We start from the raw sequence: 19,360 nt of genomic DNA, 5'->3' as shown, positions 1-19,360 counted from the left end.
ATAGTTTAATTTCGTCTTTTATGTTTCAACCATGATGTTGTTTTATAAAAAAAACTAACAAAATAAGACCTTATTTTTTCAAAAATGACTATTCATTATTTTGAAGTTAAATTCTCTATAAAATTGTTTATAAGTATCATGACAACCAAAAATAAATCACTACTAATTATCTCTCTATAAGACTGAGGAACTTTCACCTAGAAATAATTGTAGAAATGATACATCAGCAAGCGCAAACTAATTTTGTAGATTTTTACCTGTACGATGAATATACATTATAACTGTTTGAAATCTCAACTCAATTATCAATATCTGTCTCTTGCTTATACTCGATTTTCTTCTCGGCCATTATTTTAAAGTCAAATTTTCTACAATTGTTTTTAAAGTATCTTATCAACCTAAAGTTAAAGTCCCTACTAATCATCTATCAATTAGATATAAAAACATTTAGCTGAAAATAATAAACTATTTACATGAAAATCATAAAACAAAAGATTTATTCTATTTACCAAATTGATTTTGTAATATAACAAAATGATCTTAGTTATATCATAAACCCTAAATTTTGAACATTAATTCAAAAAAATTGAACACTGTATTAGATAAATTAAACACAAATCTGAAATATAGTAAAATTAGTAATATATATGGTAAATATATAGTGTTGTATTTTGATATATTTTATGTAAATCGTAAAGTATGTTATTCTATTATATTCGTATAGAATAGTTTCCTTTGCAATAGTACTTGTGCTTGAAAATAGTACAACTTTCAATTTTACCAACTTTTTGTTTATTAACAATGCCATATAAGAATCAAAATTAGCTGTAATCATTGTTCTTTTTGATCTGGAGCTGATTTAGTTCTGAAAATTAAATTACCTTAAGATTTTCATATACTTTTAAAAAAAATCAATTTATAAAAATGTGACCATCATATAGAGTCTCTCTTCAAAAATTCCAGTAAGAAGGAAGAAAATAATATCATAACAGAGCCTCTCTTCACAAAAGGAATACAGATTTCATACTTTGATTGCCATGAATACATCAGGATTTCAAAATTAACATACAAAGAAAGTAATGGAGTCTTTCAAAAAGGGTAGTACTTAGAAACATTAATAACTGGTTTGAGATTATTCTAACAAAAAGAGGATGTGATTGACATGGCATTCACATCTATCAGACTTTCGATTTTAGTTTTCTAGCAATTATTTAAGTTTTTGCAGATTATTATGCCCCGGTGCAGTTGGGACAAATCCAATCATTCTTCATGGCCAATTCTTCTGCGTTCTCCATTTACCTGAAATCATGTTACCTTCTTGTCAATCTTAACACAAAACAGTTTTTCGTAGCCCCTGTATGAAAAGTATAAATTCAAACGATGACTTTGAAATCTTAACTGAAGATATTAGAAACAACTTAAGAAATATATTAAAAAGTTTCAGGTTTGAATTCTGAAAGAGATTACCTGAACAAATCCGTCCGTAAGTGACAATTATTCTTCCAAAGTTTCAGCACAATACAGAACACATCCCAATTCTTAGAAAGAAAAAAAAAACTCACATCCCAACAAAAACAAAACATATCCGTAAGTGATGGTCTTATAATATGACTCAGATTTCATACTTCAATTCATGAATTACCTTAATTTTGTAGCGATGCATCTCTTACAGGACCAGCTTTAACAGCATCTGTTGATATCTCATTTGTAAATGACTCTGCCTGATCAAAAATAACCATTGATGGTTATACGTTCACATGTAGAGTAATCAATATAAATTACGGTAAGAATATGTACATCATCATTCTAAATAGCTGGAGTTATTGCAGATAATTTTTCATACCACATCAAGTTCATATGGATCTTGATCTCTTAGAAGCAGCGGTTTCTCCTTCATTTGGTCTTTTTTTTGTTAGCAAGATCAGAAGGGTCAAGCTAGTTAGCCACTACAATGCTACATTTGACAACCTTTAACTGTCAACATTAAAGATAGAAGAGCATAATTAAACTTAAACAGTTGATAAATCAGAGTTTGATCATAAACAAATATGACTGTCATATCTATATATATAATTCGTATAATAATCTATTTATATACATATATCTCTATATCTTTCAAAACACCATAAACACATTCCAAAAAAATGTAGACTTGTAGACGCCAAACTAAAATCAGAACTATACCAGTCTCAAGAAACTTCAATGATTATTATACTCAGTTTCTATGGCTGAGTTCCCCGCCTGTGGCTGGCACTACAAAATCAATGAGACATGATCAATATACAGAAAACACTAATGAAACTCACAGAAGAAACTAAACTATCTTCAAGAAAATTAAATTGGTACGTGTGACCAAATGACATCGCGGATAGTAATTCACTTCTGTTCTTCATGTCTATTTTTTTGTCTCCTACAATGATCAAGTAACCTATGCAAAAGAAACTGCTTGATTTAAAATTTCTTCAAGGTTTGGAAAAGGTCTCAATTGACGAAGTGATACCATTTACTATAAAACATGTAAATAAATTATACAGTTTGTATGAAAGTATTGTAATGAAATCATAAAACACAAAGCAGTGGTTTAAGATCTATAACAATACTAACCTTTTTCAAAGAAATCTTGATAAAAAAATGAGTTCCAAAGCAATAGTTTCTCATTTTGCCAAGTTATTGCTTCCCGAAAATATTTTTAATAGATTATTGCAATTGCGCCTCTACATGGGACAAAGCCAAGCATTCTAAAACGCCACTTGTTATGTGTGCTCTACGTGCCTGTAAATAGAGGGAGAATTACCACCAAATTACCATAACTTTCAAATTTACCATGAAACATCCCCAAACATCAAACTATATACTCATGAAAAAATACATTCGGCAGGCTCAAATATTAAATAGGGCTCTCTATATATATCTTCTGTGGAGTAGCATCAATGTAGACATCTTCGTTCGCCAATTTCATTCTCCCTTTCCTTGCGACACAAAGAATGAGAATAAGAAAATAGGGGACCAGCGATAATCCAAAAGGAAACAATTTTGGTTGTTGATTTCGGAGGATTCACACAATTCAACCATTCGAAACCTCTGTGACCAGCATATCGATGTTGCCAACCTACCTGCAAAAACAGAACGATATTGGACCTGCAGGCTGAAACTCAACATTACAAATTATATCTAAAGTAAATGTTTCAATAAAGAAACCAATCATTCAATCAAAACACTCACACACATTACGGCAAGTACTGAGGAAGAGATCAACTTGGTTGAGGCTGTTGGAATTCATACGGTTTATAGGGATTTATAAAACTAACTATGAATTCAATTTCCAAGATCTCAAGCAAATAGTAAATTGAATCTAAGTCATCAGATTTAAAGTATACCTGCAGCGGAAAGATGAACAGAAAATAAGATTGTATAACACTCCAAACGTCGTACCTCTACCGGTATCCACACGCACACAAACTAGATCAGGACGGGATGCTAGTGCCGTATAGATCAGATCTCAATGCTTGACAAACTATTTGTCTCTGTATTATATTTAGGGTTTTTTAACGTGAGAGACTGCACTGATTAAACATCTCATTTTATCCTTATATAATGAAATCATGTTGACCAAACTCATTAACGTTTAATGGGCCAAAGGCCAAACTCTTTTAATAAGAGTCGGTTACGTAAGGCTAATCTTTTGCTCATCACGTGTGTGCCTTTATCTAGCATACATATATTATTCCTTTATCTCACACACATATATATATATATATGAACTACATGTTATATCTTATATAACTTATATTATTCTCAAACCCAACATATTATCGATTTAGTTTGCTTAGGTGTGTGACCCTGTAAGATCGTATAATATTAGCAACAGATTCATAATCTGTAGATTATAAGCGGCTTCTAGCAAAACATTATAACCATCTAATATTATACGATTGTCAAACCTTGACGTTACGACTTTAACTAGAGAAGTACAGATGTTTCGGGACATTCCCAACAATCTCCCACTTGTATTGGAATCATTTATTCCTATAATCCCTTTGTCTCTATATCTCGATCTGAGCATAAGGCAAGAAACTGTGTCATCCTTATTAAGCTAGATCATGTTTATCGAACTCCGATTTATACTGATGAAACAAACGACTGACATTCACCTCGTTTGAGCACTGATGTGGTGTGTGTCGTGGGTTGTCAAGTTTTACCCTAAATGAAATCAATAGCCGCAAGTGCCCAGCTGATCGATTGTAGTGCTTAGGGATCGAATCCACTGGGAAGGAGGATCTTTCCTGCGAAAGCCTTCGAAAGAAATATAAAGTAAGGAAGTCTAGAACTAGGCGAGTTTTGTGAGGGTTTTGGTGGTGTGTTTAAAATGTAAAAACGAATCCTAAAGAGACAATACGGTGATTAAAATGACCTAATAACTAAACTTAACGAAAACGGGTGAAAACGAGAAAAACGGCTAACCTAATTGCTTAAATGAAAATCGATTGAAAGGGTAAATAAACTAGACTAAAGCTTGAATGAAAATCGGTGTAAATCTATAAGAAAGAAAGCGCTGGGGTTCAGGGAAGTTTTCTCAAGGGTACGAATGATTCAAAACATTGCTAAAGAGTAAATTTGATAAGATCTTAGCTTAAACTTTTCGAACTGGAGTCACGGACGTATGAATACGTCACTGTCGTGATCATAGACAATTATCTCTCTCAACCCTGATCAGTAGGTTTCCACTCTGGCCCTGGAAGAGAAGAGATGCATTATGTTTAAGACTCGTCCTAATTCACAAATCGCCCATAGGTAGGTTTCCACTCCTATGTTTGTTTTGCTCTCCCAAACTAGATCTGATACCTGATGAACACTTTCGTGTCACCAAGCATCTGGATCAGATTGTAGTTCATGACGCTACTCTCATGCAGTAAAAACGAATTCAGAAGAAAAAGTTCTAAGATTCGGCTCAAAAGCTCATGGAATCCTCATTGAACATATAAATCCCCATCGAAAATCCCTTAATCCCAACAATAAAACTCCTCAGACATAATGAATGAAATCAAAGACATAATATTAAGAAGTAGAATAGAAACCGAAATTGAAAAAGAAAGAACAAGGGTTCAAGAGAACAAATCTCTCTCTCCCTAAAAGCTAAAGCAAATACAATAAAAGTATGAAGTAAATAATTCGGTTCTCTTGTCTCAGATTATCGATTAGGGTTCCTAAAACATGTATTTATAGTGCTCAAGACCTCTCTGGACGTCACTTAGGGTTTCTCCAAATGTGGGCTTCAGAAATGGGCTTTTTGGGCTCGGAGGTTGATGGCCGCGGTCGGGAGTGCTCTGACCGTGGGGAATGAGTGGTTTGCCGCGGTCGGGATGCTTCTGACCGTGGGGAATGAGTGTTTGGCCGCGGGTGGAAGTGCTTGCCGGCTGGTTTACAGGATATCTTGCTCTTCGCGTATCTTTTGATTGAACCGTTGGATTGCCAAGCTGTAAAGTGCACTGGAAAGCTGATACTTCCATCTTTAAGGTCTCCAAATTTGAGCTGGATCAGACGGTGAGAAGGACTTCAATCAGGGGTGAACTTCTGACGGTTTGACTCTGAGCTGAAATCTGGTTTTCTATCCATTTTGTTAAGCTTTTCCCTAAGTTTCCTGAAAAGAGTCTTGGAACTACAAATACTAGAAAAACGTAATAAAAGTACTTAAAAGCAATTAAAAACATAGAAAAAGTATTTCAAAACGATCCATAAAAGTGGTCAAAATACAGTGTTATCAACTCCCCCAGAGTTAAACCTTTGTTTGTCCTCAAACAAAGCAAAAGCCTAAACTGGTTAAGTGAAAACAAAAATAGGGGATGCACAAATCTCAGAGACATGAACTCCTAAACTAGGACCAAAGATAGTGCATCAATCCACAACTTAGTCTAGAAAATTCTCACCAATACACAAGAGATACTAGTCCACTTTTTCCGTCATGCAAAACTTAATCAATCTAAATCTTGATTCCAGTCAACTAGCTCTCTACATTCATTAAGTTCGATAGTGAGTTCTCATTAAAGACATCATCCAGGGTAGACGGCGTTTGGCATTAAAGGGCAGTTTAAATGGTGGAGTTAAAGTGTTTCGGGTTACCTGAAGATCTGGAGGATGCAAGATAATATGCAAAACCGCAAGAGAGATAAGGACATGTTGATGACCACAATTTTCAGTCACTTCTTCTTGCCAAATGTTGTTACATAATCCTTCCTCCTTTGTTGTAAACAACTATTCCCCCAGACTTAGATTCTTTCCGGGAATCAGAAAATGATCTCTAAAACTCCATAAAACCGAACTCCAGTTGACTTGGGACTTAAAATTCGATCTCTCTAGACTCTCCAAGGCTTTTATTTCCTTTCTTTTCTTATTTTCGGATTTTTTTTTTTTAGTAGGAAATGCCTTTTAAAGAGAGAGAGACTAGAGGACGAGATTGTACCAAAATTTGAGTTTTTTCTAAGGCAAACTGAGCTTCCTCTTGTGTTGAATCTTTCCGGAACTTTTCCGGCAAATCGCAGGTCTCTGTCCTTGGTGACTGAAAACTGCGTTGTTCCTCTTTCTCTCCAACGTTTTTGCACTTATCTGCATATAAGACAATAGAAAACAAGAGTGCATGTGGTTTGAAAGAGGATTGGTTAAGGTGGAGAACTAGCTAAAGATGAACTAGCCATTCAGGATCAACATAGAGTGGTAAAAAGATAAAGGAGTCCTGAATGTATGATTCGTTTCCCTGGTCTAATGCTTCAATGAGAAAGTTAAGTCCAAATTAAGTCCAAATAAAACAGAGCTAGTGTATCCCTTCATCTAAATCGAAATCATTCAAATTCCTCTGAGGTACTTCGTTTCAAATGTGCTTAGATACCGCCTAGTCTAATCCTAAATCATGAATGAGCACGTCACTAGGAACAGTCTAAGAGCACACAGTCAACTATCATTCATTCATGTTCACCATTCCCTTTTAAAACGTATTTTGTTTTGAAAACCGGTTTTGAAAAACTTTAAGGAAAATGCAAAAAGTATAGATAATGCAAGACTCATGAAAGAAAAGTGGTTAGAAAGGGATGAAATCCTCCCCCAGACTTAAATCACACTGTCCTCAGTGTGAAACAAGTCGAGATTGGATGAGAAAAATGCATATATAATCGAATTGGTAAGGCCAAAGAGAACTTACCTGGATCTGGGATGCTGGTGGAAATGAACTGGATTCATTCGAAGAGGTTTGGGAAGGTGATAGGTGGTGATGAAGGTGGTGGAGGGTGATGAATGAGGTGGAGTGGGGATTGGTGAGGTGGAATGAGGTGAAGTGAGTGGTTTTGGGTCGGGTTTGATCTCAACGACCATTTGCCGCGGTCAGGAGCCACGCGACCGTGGCAAACCGGTGCTCGGCCGCGGTCAGGAAGACGCGGCCGCGGTCAGGAAGACGCGGCCGTGGTCGACCATACGTTTCCTGCGGTCAGAACACCTGCGACCGCGGGGGCTTATCTTGCGGCATGTTCCTGCTTCTCCTCGGTTCCTGCTGGGCCGAGTAGTCAGGGACCATCCTTTTTTTTGGTTTTTTCGGGTTTTTTTTATTTTTTTGGCTTTTTGTTTTATAAGAAACACCTGAAACTAAGAAAAAGAAAAAGATCAAAAGAAAAAGAAAGAAAAATCCTAAAGAAAACAATACCTAAATGGGTTGCCTCCCATTAAGCGCTTATGTTTTAAGTCGTTTAGTTCGACTTTTGGTGTTGGACGTGGCTTAGTCCAATGAAGAGGACCTTGTCCTGAGACAAGTCTTTTTCGACATCTCCTTGCTTTTCTTAGTAGGTTCTTCGTCGCTCCAAAATTCTTCTTCAAACTCTTCTGTTGCAGAACGTTTTCCTGTTTTGCTGTTGTATGGGACAGCTTCTGTGAAGACATCTTTGTCGATATTAGCAAATGAAATCCTCCGGTTTGGCCAGTCCGTTATAGCTCTAGAAGTTGCTAGAAAAGACCATTCGAGAATCACTGGATATGTTGCGTCTCTCGTTTCGACAATGTAGAAGTCGACAAGCACTATGCAATCTCCTATTCTCAAAGGAATTTCATGAGCTATTCCTTGAGGTGTTACATTGAAATCATCAGCTAGACTAATCTTTGCTCTAGTCCTGCGCAGGTTTTTAATACCAAGTCTCAAAGCAATTGCCTTGGACATCATGTTAAGACAAGCTCCAGAATCACAAAGACGTTTTTAAACATTTCTCCTCTAATAGAACAAGAGATAAGAAACTGACCTACACCTTAGATTTTGTGAAGTGTTCGAACAGGTTTACCTCTTCAGGCATGATTGAACAAGTCTTCTATCTCAGGGATTGATTCCTTGCTCTCACAGATGTAATGGCCTATCATGAAGTCCTTGCAAGCTCTAGCAAAGGTGATTCCTTCAGGCAAATTTCGGACTACATCATTGAATTCGTCGAGCTTTTCTTTGCTGATTTTGTTGGTGTAGTGGCTGCAGTCTTCAGGTCTTTGAAGGTGGATTGAATAGATTGCAGCATCAGGTGATGTTCTGGGAAAAGTCAAACGTCTGGCCCTCCCAAAATAGGTTCGGATATCCTCCTTTGTCTCTTTGCTCTACCTAAAGAAAACTTGCAAACAACCAAGATGCCATATATCATCGAAACCTGTGTAAAGAGGGATCGATTTCACAAACTTGTTGAATTAAATGAGTCTTTCCCTGGAGATTGGTGCTCCTAATTCCACCATTTTGTTTGGATTGCCTCCTTCTATGAACAGACGATAGTCTTCATCTTCTAGGTACTGCCCTTCATATTCATCCTCATATGCTAAAACTATGTTGCAATGAGTTCATGGTAGCCAACATGAGACAACACACATCGACCATATCACTGGCATGCTTCTCATATGTATTCCTCTCTGCATGTGAAGCATTGGACTTAGGTTTTTCAGGAGGAAGACTCTTCTCCAAGACGTATTCCTTTTTCTCCTGTTGGAGAACAATTCTCAGATTTCGATACCATTCGAGGAAGTTCGATCCATTCAGCTTGTCCTTCTCAATGACAGATCGCAGCGAAAATGAGCTGTGAGGGTTCGACATAGCTGGATCAAAAGAATAGGAAATGCTAATGTGATGTTCAGGTATTTGAGAAATCTCAACAATTAAGAAAACTCACATTATATTCAAAAAAAAAATTTTCCTCAAAAATGAATATAATGATCCAAGATCAATATATCACTAGAATTCAAGTGAGCTTTGGCTCATCGCCCGAATGTCTAGTTATTTAGGTAAGCAACACCTTTGCTAGTTATATCCTATATAACTCTTGGTTGTTAGACGACATCTTATGTCTTATCCAACCTATGCCTCCAAGTCCAAAACCGTTTTGATAACTTAGTCAAGTAAATTAATCTTATTTCATATGGTAACCATTACCATCTATCTCACTTATGTAGTTGTACATGCCTTGCTTGGCAAGCCCGTCAGACAACGAAACAAGTCTTGATAGTTGAAAGATTGGATAAGTATCAAATACTTGATATTAATTGAGAAATTAATTTTAATCCAATTTTATTTATAATAAAATCTATATTAATATAAATAATTAAATATAACTAATACATATCTTATATGTATTTAATTGGATTATAAATAATTAATCTAATTTTAATCTAATTAAAATAATTAATTATGAATTAATCTTAATTTAATTTTAGAATTTAATTAAAGTAGAATTCTAATTAATTAAAAGATCAAAACCGAATAAACCAAGTCAATCGTACTAACCGACTAAACCAAGGTATGATTCGATTAGTCTTACTAGTTGCACATGCATATTATATTAATTTTGCACTCAGACAATTACGTATTACAATAATACGATCTGGCCTTTTAAATTAGGTATGCACGATTTGACAATTATTATATGCACAACTACAAGAACAAGCAAAAGTGATTACGAGCTTTTCATCAATTATGTTTGCTTACGATAAACACTAGATTTCGATCAAACATACAATACAAATTATGGATAGCAGCTCATTATAATCAAATTATAACGTAACTTTTGCCAGAGTTTTCAGGTTGAATTTCAACAAACAAACTTTGTAAATTAAGATCTTTAACTCATCGCAACTATGATATATATCATATTTACATGTTAAACTAGATTCAAAATCAATATTAAATGCTCTGATACCACTTGTTGGAATTCATACTGGTTTATAACGATTAATAAAACTAATTATGAATTCAATTTCTAAGATCTCAAGCAAATACTAAATTGAATCTAAGTCATCAGATTTAAAGTATACATGTAGCGGAAAGATGAACAGAAAATAATGTTGTATGGTACTCCAAACATCGTGCCTCTACCAGTATCCACAAGCACACAAACTAGATCAAGACGGGATGCTAGTACCATATAAATCAGATCTCAATGCTTTACAAACTATTTGTCTCTGTATAATATTTAGGATTTTTAAACGTGAGAGGCTGCACTGATTAAACATCTCATTATATCTTTATATAATGAAATCATGTTGACCTAACTCATTAACATTTAATGGGCCAAAGGCCAAACTCTTTTAATAAGAGTCGGTTACATAAAGTTAATCTTTTGCTCATCACGTGTGTGCCATCATATATATAGCAGACATATATTATTCCTTTATCTCACATATATATATATAAACTATATGTTATATCTTATATAATTTATATTATTCTCAAACCCAACATATTATCGATCGAGTTTTTTTAGGTGTGTGACCCTGTAAGATCGTATAACATTAGCAACAGATTCATAATCTATAGATTATAAGCGGTTTCTAGCAAAAACTTATAACCTTATAATATTATATGATTGTCAAACCTTGATGTTACGACCTTAACTAGAGAAATACAGATGATTTCGGGACATTCCCAACAGAGGCTCTATTGCAAAATAATAATAATAATCAAGAAAACGTTTTTTAAGCTTTAGAGAGGAAGTAACTAATGAATACTCGCCTAAACAACAAAATGATCTTAGAATTTCAATTTTCCGATTTGGTTTATAATAAACGTTCGCAAGATATATATAAGATTGAAGATGAGTCAGCTTAAGGCGTAAAATTAGCCGAAGTTTGTTAAGATTTTTAAATTTAAAAAAAGACTTGGAGGTAGGAACGAATATTAGCATATCTTGTACATTAGGTTAGTCGGAATGGGTGGATTGTTAGTTTAGGAAAGATCTTCAAAATATCAATGATTTTCCATATATAAAATTTTGAATTTATTGTATTTTGAAATGATTTAGGGAAGCTATCTAACTAAAATTTATTATCTTCCCATATACGGCTAGTTAGTAAGATTTGTTTATTATTGAAATAAATTGAGTGATATTCGGTATCAATATATTAAATTCATGATTTGATGAAGAGAATAAGTAAAGTGGTTTTAATTAAAAAACAGAAATGGTAACATTCAAAATTACTGATCACGTAATGCATATATTTTCTGTTCCAAGTTATTACATTATCTTATTACATTATATTTTCAAAATCGTGAATATTGCAACTAATTTTATATTAAGATCATAATTTTACTTTGTGGGTAATTCTTATTTAATTCTTTCAACATTAACATATATTCAACTTAAATAAATCGATTATATTAAAACTGAAGCACTTTTTTTTATGATATTTTTTTTTATTTTTATATTTAATTTCCGAAAATTAGTTATGAATTTAGATATTTGTAGGTTTCCTAAAATCTAGGTCATCTTTAATTTAAATTTCAAATTATTGGAAATTTAATTAAATTTAATTACAAAAATTTGCAATTAATTTAATATAAATCAAAAAATTCAAAAAAACATTATAATTAAATTTTATTACGAAAATTTAGATAATTATTTTAATACTTTAGAATTTCTGAAATACAGGTTAGATTTAATTTAAAATTTTAAATTTAAATAATATTTTTATAAAAATGCATAGTAAATAAATATTTTATTGTATTATCATAATCAATCGGTCTAAAATATCAAATATTTGAAATTAATAAATATTTATATTATACAATAATATGATCGAGTTGATTAGAGTTATATATATATATATATATATATATTTAAGGTCCATGAGTTAATTTATTAAAACATGTAAGATATTATGATGATTTGATACAATTAACTAACAGGTTAGTCAGTTTATATATATATACATTTTTTTAAAAGCACAAATAGTAAATAAATATCTTATTATATTTTTTCATAATCAATTGGTCCAAATATTCTATATTAGTACATATTTATAGGGTTAGATATTTATAGTTATAGTATTATACGGATTAGTTTGTCAAAACATGTAAGATATTGAAAATAAATTAAAACAACTAAACGGATGGATTAGTAAATTCATAGATATATAAATTATTTATGTGTAAATCAAAATTCACATAATAAAAAAATTTATAATTAACATTAGATCAATGTATACTTAATTAATGAATACTCTTATTTTACTAATATACAAATTTTACTGTTTAAAATTAAAATATGATAACAATTTTTTGATTTAAAAAAATAAATAAAAAAAAACAAATTATATCTAAACAAAAAAATAAATGCAACTTATATTAGAAGTAAAAAATAAAACATTCTCGTGCGGACGCACAGGTTTAAAATCTAGTTTGGTATTAACTTATTTATGTGATTTTAATAAAATGCACCATCATAATAAACAAACTGATTTGATTTTGTTAATCTTTTTTCAAAAAAATATATTGCTGCTATTTAATTATATTGACATTTTTTAATAATCTCATTTTATTGAATTAACTAAATCTGAATAATAGTTTTATTATTTAATCAAATATTTCAGAAAATTATAAATTCATAAATTCTAAATATTCGGAAAAATATCTAAAGTATATATTAAAAAGGAAGCACAAAAGTACATTTGACAGCACCACAATTAAAGTTGGCATTTGCAGAAATTATTAATTCATTTATTTCCAATTGAAAAATGTGTTAGGTAATACGTTCTGAATTTTTATTGCCTTCCTTATTTGTCTCCAACAATACATAAAGCCTTAACAATATTGCATTGGTAGTTAATAAAAAAACGAGTACTCTATTTTATTATCGTGAACTGATTATATATATTTTTACAATTGCTAAAAACTTAATTTATAATTATTAAATTATATATTTTACGGATTTGTGCTTACAAATGTATATTATTTTATTTGATAACTATTATTATGTACTTAAATATATACTACATGAAATGAGGGAAATACATTATATTTGTTGTGATTCTCTCTTTTGATCTCACAGGTTTGTTTTCTTTCTTTTGACAACTTGTTTTTCTTTAACACTCATTCTCATTTATCTAATTTTTCATACATTTTTCTTACACTCTTACATTCTTCTTCTTCTCTCATACATATAGAGTTGTCGCCAACTACTACTTTCTTTTCCTTACTGTTCTAACACCTTAACTCTAGAACTTAGACTCCCTTACACAAGCCACACTATATTGACATTACACTTAACTACTACGACTACTTAGACTCTAACCACTCTTGCAGTTTCTACTTGACTCTTTTGCAGACTTCTTAACAAGACTCTTTCTTCTGGGCCTGGTGAAACCGAAGCCCCTTTATTCTTCGTAGGCCCACTGTACTAAGTAAGCCCATCTTCTTCTTTAGTTGACTTTGCCTCTTGACTTTTCTTTCTCCTTCTTCGATTTCTTCTTCTCGACATAATACTTCTTCTTCTTCTTTGTTTCTTCTCTTCATTGACACTGAATGATCTTCATCTTCTTTTTTTTTTGCAGGAACAATCAAGGATCAGAACTCAACACTCCCTCTTGAGCCTTGATTGGTTCCCGATTCCAATTTAGGGTTTTGAATTTTGATCCCTTTGATTCTTCTCTGCTTGTTCCTTTATTCGGTTGAGGAGCACTCATCAAGACGTTTGCATAGCTCCTGGGTAAGCATGATTTCTCGATCTCCTTCTTGCTCTGAATTTTTGTTGGTTCAGCTTCCTCTTCTCCTTTATAATTCTCAGCTCCCTCTTGAACCATTTTCTCTTTGAGTTTAATTGATTTCTGCTTCTCCTCTTTCTGCAGGTTCTTAGCTGAGGAGTCTCTGCTCCCTCCATCCTTCTTAGCGCTTCTGGGTTCCTCTCTAACAGGTAATTCTCTTACCTCCCTTCGGCTTTGGCTTTGAATTTCCTGCTTCAATTTAAGACTTGCTTCATTTTTGTCCGATGTCTCTGTGTTCTGACACTTGAACTCTCTGTTATTTTCCTCTTGGGTCCTCTTAATTCTCTCTTGGGTCTCCTCTTTGTTTACTTTGATGCTTCTCTGAGCTCTCTTTGCGTTTCGGCCGATCATCTCGTCAATCAGCTTCTGCTCTTTCTCCTTCAAAGATAAATCTTCTTTTTGTTGATTTGTATCACTTTTGATCACTATCCGGTTCAGTTTGGTTCCTTGAACCACTTCCTTGACATTCTTAACTTCTGATTCTCTCTTGTCTGACTTGATGTTGCTTTGATTCTCAACATTGATCATCAGTTTCTTCTTATGATACTGCACGCTCTTCCATGGTTTAAACTCTTCTGGGTTTCTGACTTCAGCATATCCAGCTCCTTGATAACTAGATTCAGCCTCTTCCTTTGACACTGCATTTGCTATTCCTTCACTCAAGGGCAAATGAAGATGAAAACTCTTCTTTGCTATTTCCAGTTCAGCTATCTTTCTCCCAAATTTATCATGGATGATGCAGCTTCTTTGCTTAAAGGTAACTGCATATCCATTTGCAATCATCTGAGAAACACTTAGAAGATTCTTAGCAATTTTAGGGACTAGAAAAACATTTCCAATGATTCTCTTGCCCTTCTTTGTCATGACTTCAATGTCTCCTCTTCCTTTGGTCATCAGTGTCGTTCCATCACCAACTTGAATTGGAACTTTGAAACTTGTGTCAAGTATCGTGAACAGCTTCTCATTTGGGGTCATGTGGTTTGTGCAACCACTATCAATGAGCCAAATGTTTTCTTCAACAGGTTTTTGATCTTCTTGTCTTGAAGAAAACATATGGTACTCTTCCTCTTCTTCTTTTTCTTCTTGAGTTGCTTGTGCTTGTTCAGACCTCTTGTTTCTGCAGTCTCTTGCAAAATGACCAAGCTTGCCACAGTTATAACAACTTCTTGTGTCTTTGTTTCTGTTCAATTCTGGCCCGTTTCTTCCATTCTTGAAGTAACACACATCTTCATTGTGATTGTCCCTTTTACAGAACCCGCACCATCTTTTTCTTTTGTAGCTCATTTGTCCGGATACTCCATTACTCTTGTCCTCTACATTTGGGTTTCTGAATCTTGCAAGAAAAGCTTCTTCTGCTTCTTCTTCATCATCAGGGAAAATTTTCTTTTCATGTGCTTCTAGGGATCCTACCAGCTCTGCGTAAGTAACTGTGTTGAGATCCTTGGTTTCTTCCATCAGAGAGGATAAGCCTGCATAGCTCTTAGGCATATATGCTAACATTATAACTACCAAATCAAAGTTTGATCTATCTCCACCTAGAGCTCTCATTTGATTTGCTACAGCTTGTATCCTATCAGAATATGCCTTCACTTTTTCTCCTTCTTTCATTTTCAAGTTCTCAAACTCTCTTCTTAATGATTGTAACCTAACCATTTTCACTTTTGCATTACCTTGATAGGAATGTTCCAGGAGATCCCAAGCCTGTTTTGCTGTTGTTGCAGAAAGAATTTTGTCAAAGATGACATCAGCTACGGCATATTGAATGATTTGGAGTGCAGCTGTGTCCTTAGCTTTGAGCATCCGCAGGTTTGCAGCTTCTTTTGACTTATCTCCTCCTGGTGTTTCAAGTGCTTTTGATAGTGGATCTGGAGGTCCTTCCTTGACAACCTCCCATAACTCCTTGTTCATCAGAGTTGTCCGCATCCTTGCTGCCCAGAACTCATAGTTCTGTCCATTAAATACGGCAACCGTTTGAGATGATTGTAGGTTGATCGACATCTTTGATCTTCACTTTCTCTTCTCCCTTTTGATTTCTTCTTTCTTGTGCCTTCTTCAACAGGTTCCGAGAACAACTAGAGCTCTGATACCATGTTGTGATTCTCTCTTTTGATCTCACAGGTTTGTTTTCTTTCTTTTGACAACTTGTTTTTCTTTAACACTCATTCTCATTTATCTAATTTTTCATACATTTTTCTTACACTCTTACATTCTTCTTCTTCTCTCATACATATAGAGTTGTCGCCAACTACTACTTTCTTTTCCTTACTGTTCTAACACCTTAACTCTAGAACTTAGACTCCCTTACACAAGCCACACTATATTGATCATTACACTTAACTACTACGACTACTTAGACTCTAACCACTCTTGCAGTTTCTACTTGCCTCTTTTGCAGACTTCTTAACAAGACTCTTTCTTCTGGGCCTGGTGAAACCGAAGCCCCTTTATTCTTCGTAGGCCCACTGTACTCAGTAAGCCCATCTTCTTCTTTAGTTGACTTTGCCTCTTGACTTTTCTTTCTCCTTCTTCGATTTCTTCTTCTCGACATAATACTTCTTCTTCTTCTTTGTTTCTTCTCTTCATTGACACTGAATGATCTTCATCTTCTTTTTTTTTTGCAGGAACAATCAAGGATCAGAACTTTACTACATGAAATATTCAAGCTAAACACGAATACATTATTAAAAATACGAATATTTAAATTGTTCTTGGAATGTTTTCAAAAGTTAAGAAGTTCCCTCCATGTTTTCATATTTCATTTTAAAATTCTGTATATGCAATATTTTCCGTTCTTAATTACCCACTATCTCCTATATCAGCGCTAACCATATATATATATCTAAAGTAATGATCACTATCCCGTCTATATCTTGCATATATCTAAAAACAAATCAATTTACTTCTTCTCTATCCATAACAAATTCACATATTCTTAAAATATATTCCGAATTCTTAAAATTAAAATCAGAACTACAAAGATAGTAACAAAATTTTGAATTTATTGCGCTTGCACTGCAAGTTTTAAATTATACATTCCGCCATCTATATTCGCGCTTACCATATATCTTTATAAAATTATTGTTGATAATATTTTCTTTCTATTCCCTCAAACTAAAAATACAGTACCGAAGCCCTAAAATAGTCTCTTAAATACAGGATTGTTCCTGTAGTCATTTCATATATTAAGCAAAATTTATATCTACAAAAAACAATGGCTGCTATAACAAACCTTTACTCCTTTAAGCCTTTCAAAACCCAGTGGAGAGTCCATGTACGGATCTTGAAGGTGTGGAAACAGTATCTGAATGGTGTCGAGACCTTGGAAATGGTGGTTGTAGATGATAGGGTATGTAAATTTACATTCAAACATGCTTCCTGTAAATGCTTTTTATATTATATTCGAACTTTCATGTATTAATTATGTTTTTTATTCTTATGTATGTTGCAGAACCAAACTATGCATGTTTCTCTGAAGAAAGAGTACATCAAAAAACACGAAAACATGTTGGAGGAAGGGTTAAGTAAGATCATTACTAACTTCTAGGTTGCACACAATGGTGGAAAGTTTTGTACGACTCCTCATGTCTACAAGATCCAATTCGCAAGCACAACATCTGTACGACTAGCCGAGGATATTGATCCTAATATTATTGGATTAACATTCGTGAAATTCTCAGACATTCACGACGGCAAACTCAATCCGGCTTTATTAATAGGTATTGAGTTGTAACAACTTTATACTGATGATCATACTAATTATTATAATATGTTTAATTTCAGATGTTGTTGGTCAGATTGTTTGTATTGGGGAGGTCAAAATCCTCAATGTTAACAAGAAGCAGACAAAAAGACTTACCATGGAAATCAGAGACGCTGAGTAAGATCTATGTTTATATACTTTAGATTTCATTAGTACAACCTTATCCTTATATTTTAAACATTTGTAGAAATGTTCGCCTAAACTGTGTGCTATGGGGACCTTATGCTTCAAATCTGGAGAGTTTGGCAACTAATACAACCGAAGCTGTTTTTTGTTGTTGTCTTGCGGTTTTCAAAGCTAAGGCTTTACCAAGGTAACATCCTAAAAGCATATGATATTCAAATGGTTTTCATATACTAACTGTGTTTATAAATCATCCAGGTGTTTGGAGTGTTGGCAATTGTTACAATTGTTCAACCGTTTTAACTAATCCAGAAATCCTTGAGGTTTTCGCGTTCAAAGAAAAGTATTGCAATAAACCCTAAATTCTAAATCGTGTTATATAACATTGCATAAATAATACATTCGTTTCCTTATTAACCTTTATGTAGGCTACCTGCTGATGGTGTTACCTTATCCTACACACATCCAATCAGCTGACAATCGTCAATTCTGTCTCTGTTCGTGATGATTTTTTCTTGCATAGTCTCGAAGGACTATAAGTGAGATAATAGCTGCATCTGAGGTTAAATACTATAGAATTGTTTGTAATTGTTTTTTTATCATTTTAAAATATCCTATAATGAAATCTGATATTTTTCCTACCAGGTTGGAAAATGTGTTACGACGGCTACAATCATGTCAATTGACCCCGAGTTTGGTTGGTATTACATGTCCTGTAAAACCTGTTCAAAAAAGGTTATTCCCCATGATATGGATGCAATGAGAGAGAAGTATCCCAACAGACCTTTTATGCCACTTACAAGGTTATGAAGATCGTCACACAAAGTGACCTGGTGAAGGAGTTTTCAGAAATTTCTGTTTCTCAGGTCATGAACATAAGATCATACTATTATGTGTTGAACTTATAACCTATTTCTCTTATTAGTAAAACAATTGGTGTCGTGTCACAGAACACTATTCAAGCTAAACACGAAGAAAACATTGTGACATCTCTCACTACAGAGGTTGGTATTCTTCTATATATCAGATCAATAATCATACTTTTTATAATATATACCGGTTATTTAATTAAATTTCTGTTACTTATAGGCTCCACTCATGATTAAAGATGACTATGATTATGTGAAGACACCATCCTCGAAACGAAAAAGCAATGATAGTGAAGACATCAGAAATGACAGTGGGGATCTTTCTGTAGCTTCAAAGAAAACCAAGAATGATTTCGAAAATGGAGATGATGCGAAACATACTGTGCTGAAGCCGGTCAAAAAAGAAAAATCAGATGGTTGAAGAAGTGTGATAGTTTAATTAATCCTGCTTCCGTTAGTCTACTATTTCGTTTCCTTTGTTTTCCTAATTGAATTTTTCACATTTCATCCTTTCTTTTTATAACTTTCATTTTCATATTTTGATGTTTTTCAATATTATTAATAAAGCAGGTTATTT

At 33.5% G+C, this 19,360-nt stretch overlaps 3 long non-coding RNA genes across 3 annotated transcripts; 1 reads left to right on the top strand and 2 right to left on the bottom strand.

The window, feature by feature from the left end:
• Positions 1-1,085: 1,085 nt before the first annotated feature.
• Positions 1,086-1,722, bottom strand: LOC112089956. Its single transcript, XR_002901320.1, has 3 exons — positions 1,643-1,722; positions 1,468-1,538; positions 1,086-1,299 (listed from the first exon to the last, which is right to left on the bottom strand). It is a non-coding gene; the product is annotated as an uncharacterized LOC112089956 (long non-coding RNA).
• A 156-nt stretch (positions 1,723-1,878) lies between these two features.
• Positions 1,879-3,565, bottom strand: LOC112089955. The gene is made up of 4 exons (XR_002901319.1): positions 3,433-3,565; positions 2,605-3,113; positions 2,185-2,253; positions 1,879-1,974 (listed from the first exon to the last, which is right to left on the bottom strand). It is a non-coding gene; the product is annotated as an uncharacterized LOC112089955 (long non-coding RNA).
• Positions 3,566-17,988: 14,423 nt separating this feature from the next.
• On the top strand, positions 17,989-18,479 carry LOC112089972. The gene is made up of 3 exons (XR_002901335.1): positions 17,989-18,104; positions 18,173-18,257; positions 18,343-18,479. It is a non-coding gene; the product is annotated as an uncharacterized LOC112089972 (long non-coding RNA).
• Positions 18,480-19,360: the final 881 nt, after the last annotated feature.

This window comes from Eutrema salsugineum, unplaced genomic scaffold (genome assembly GCF_000478725.1).
Source record: "Eutrema salsugineum unplaced genomic scaffold, Eutsalg1_0 scaffold_11, whole genome shotgun sequence".
NCBI lineage: Eukaryota > Viridiplantae > Streptophyta > Magnoliopsida > Brassicales > Brassicaceae > Eutrema > Eutrema salsugineum.
This window is presented reverse-complemented; position numbering and strand designations above follow the sequence as displayed.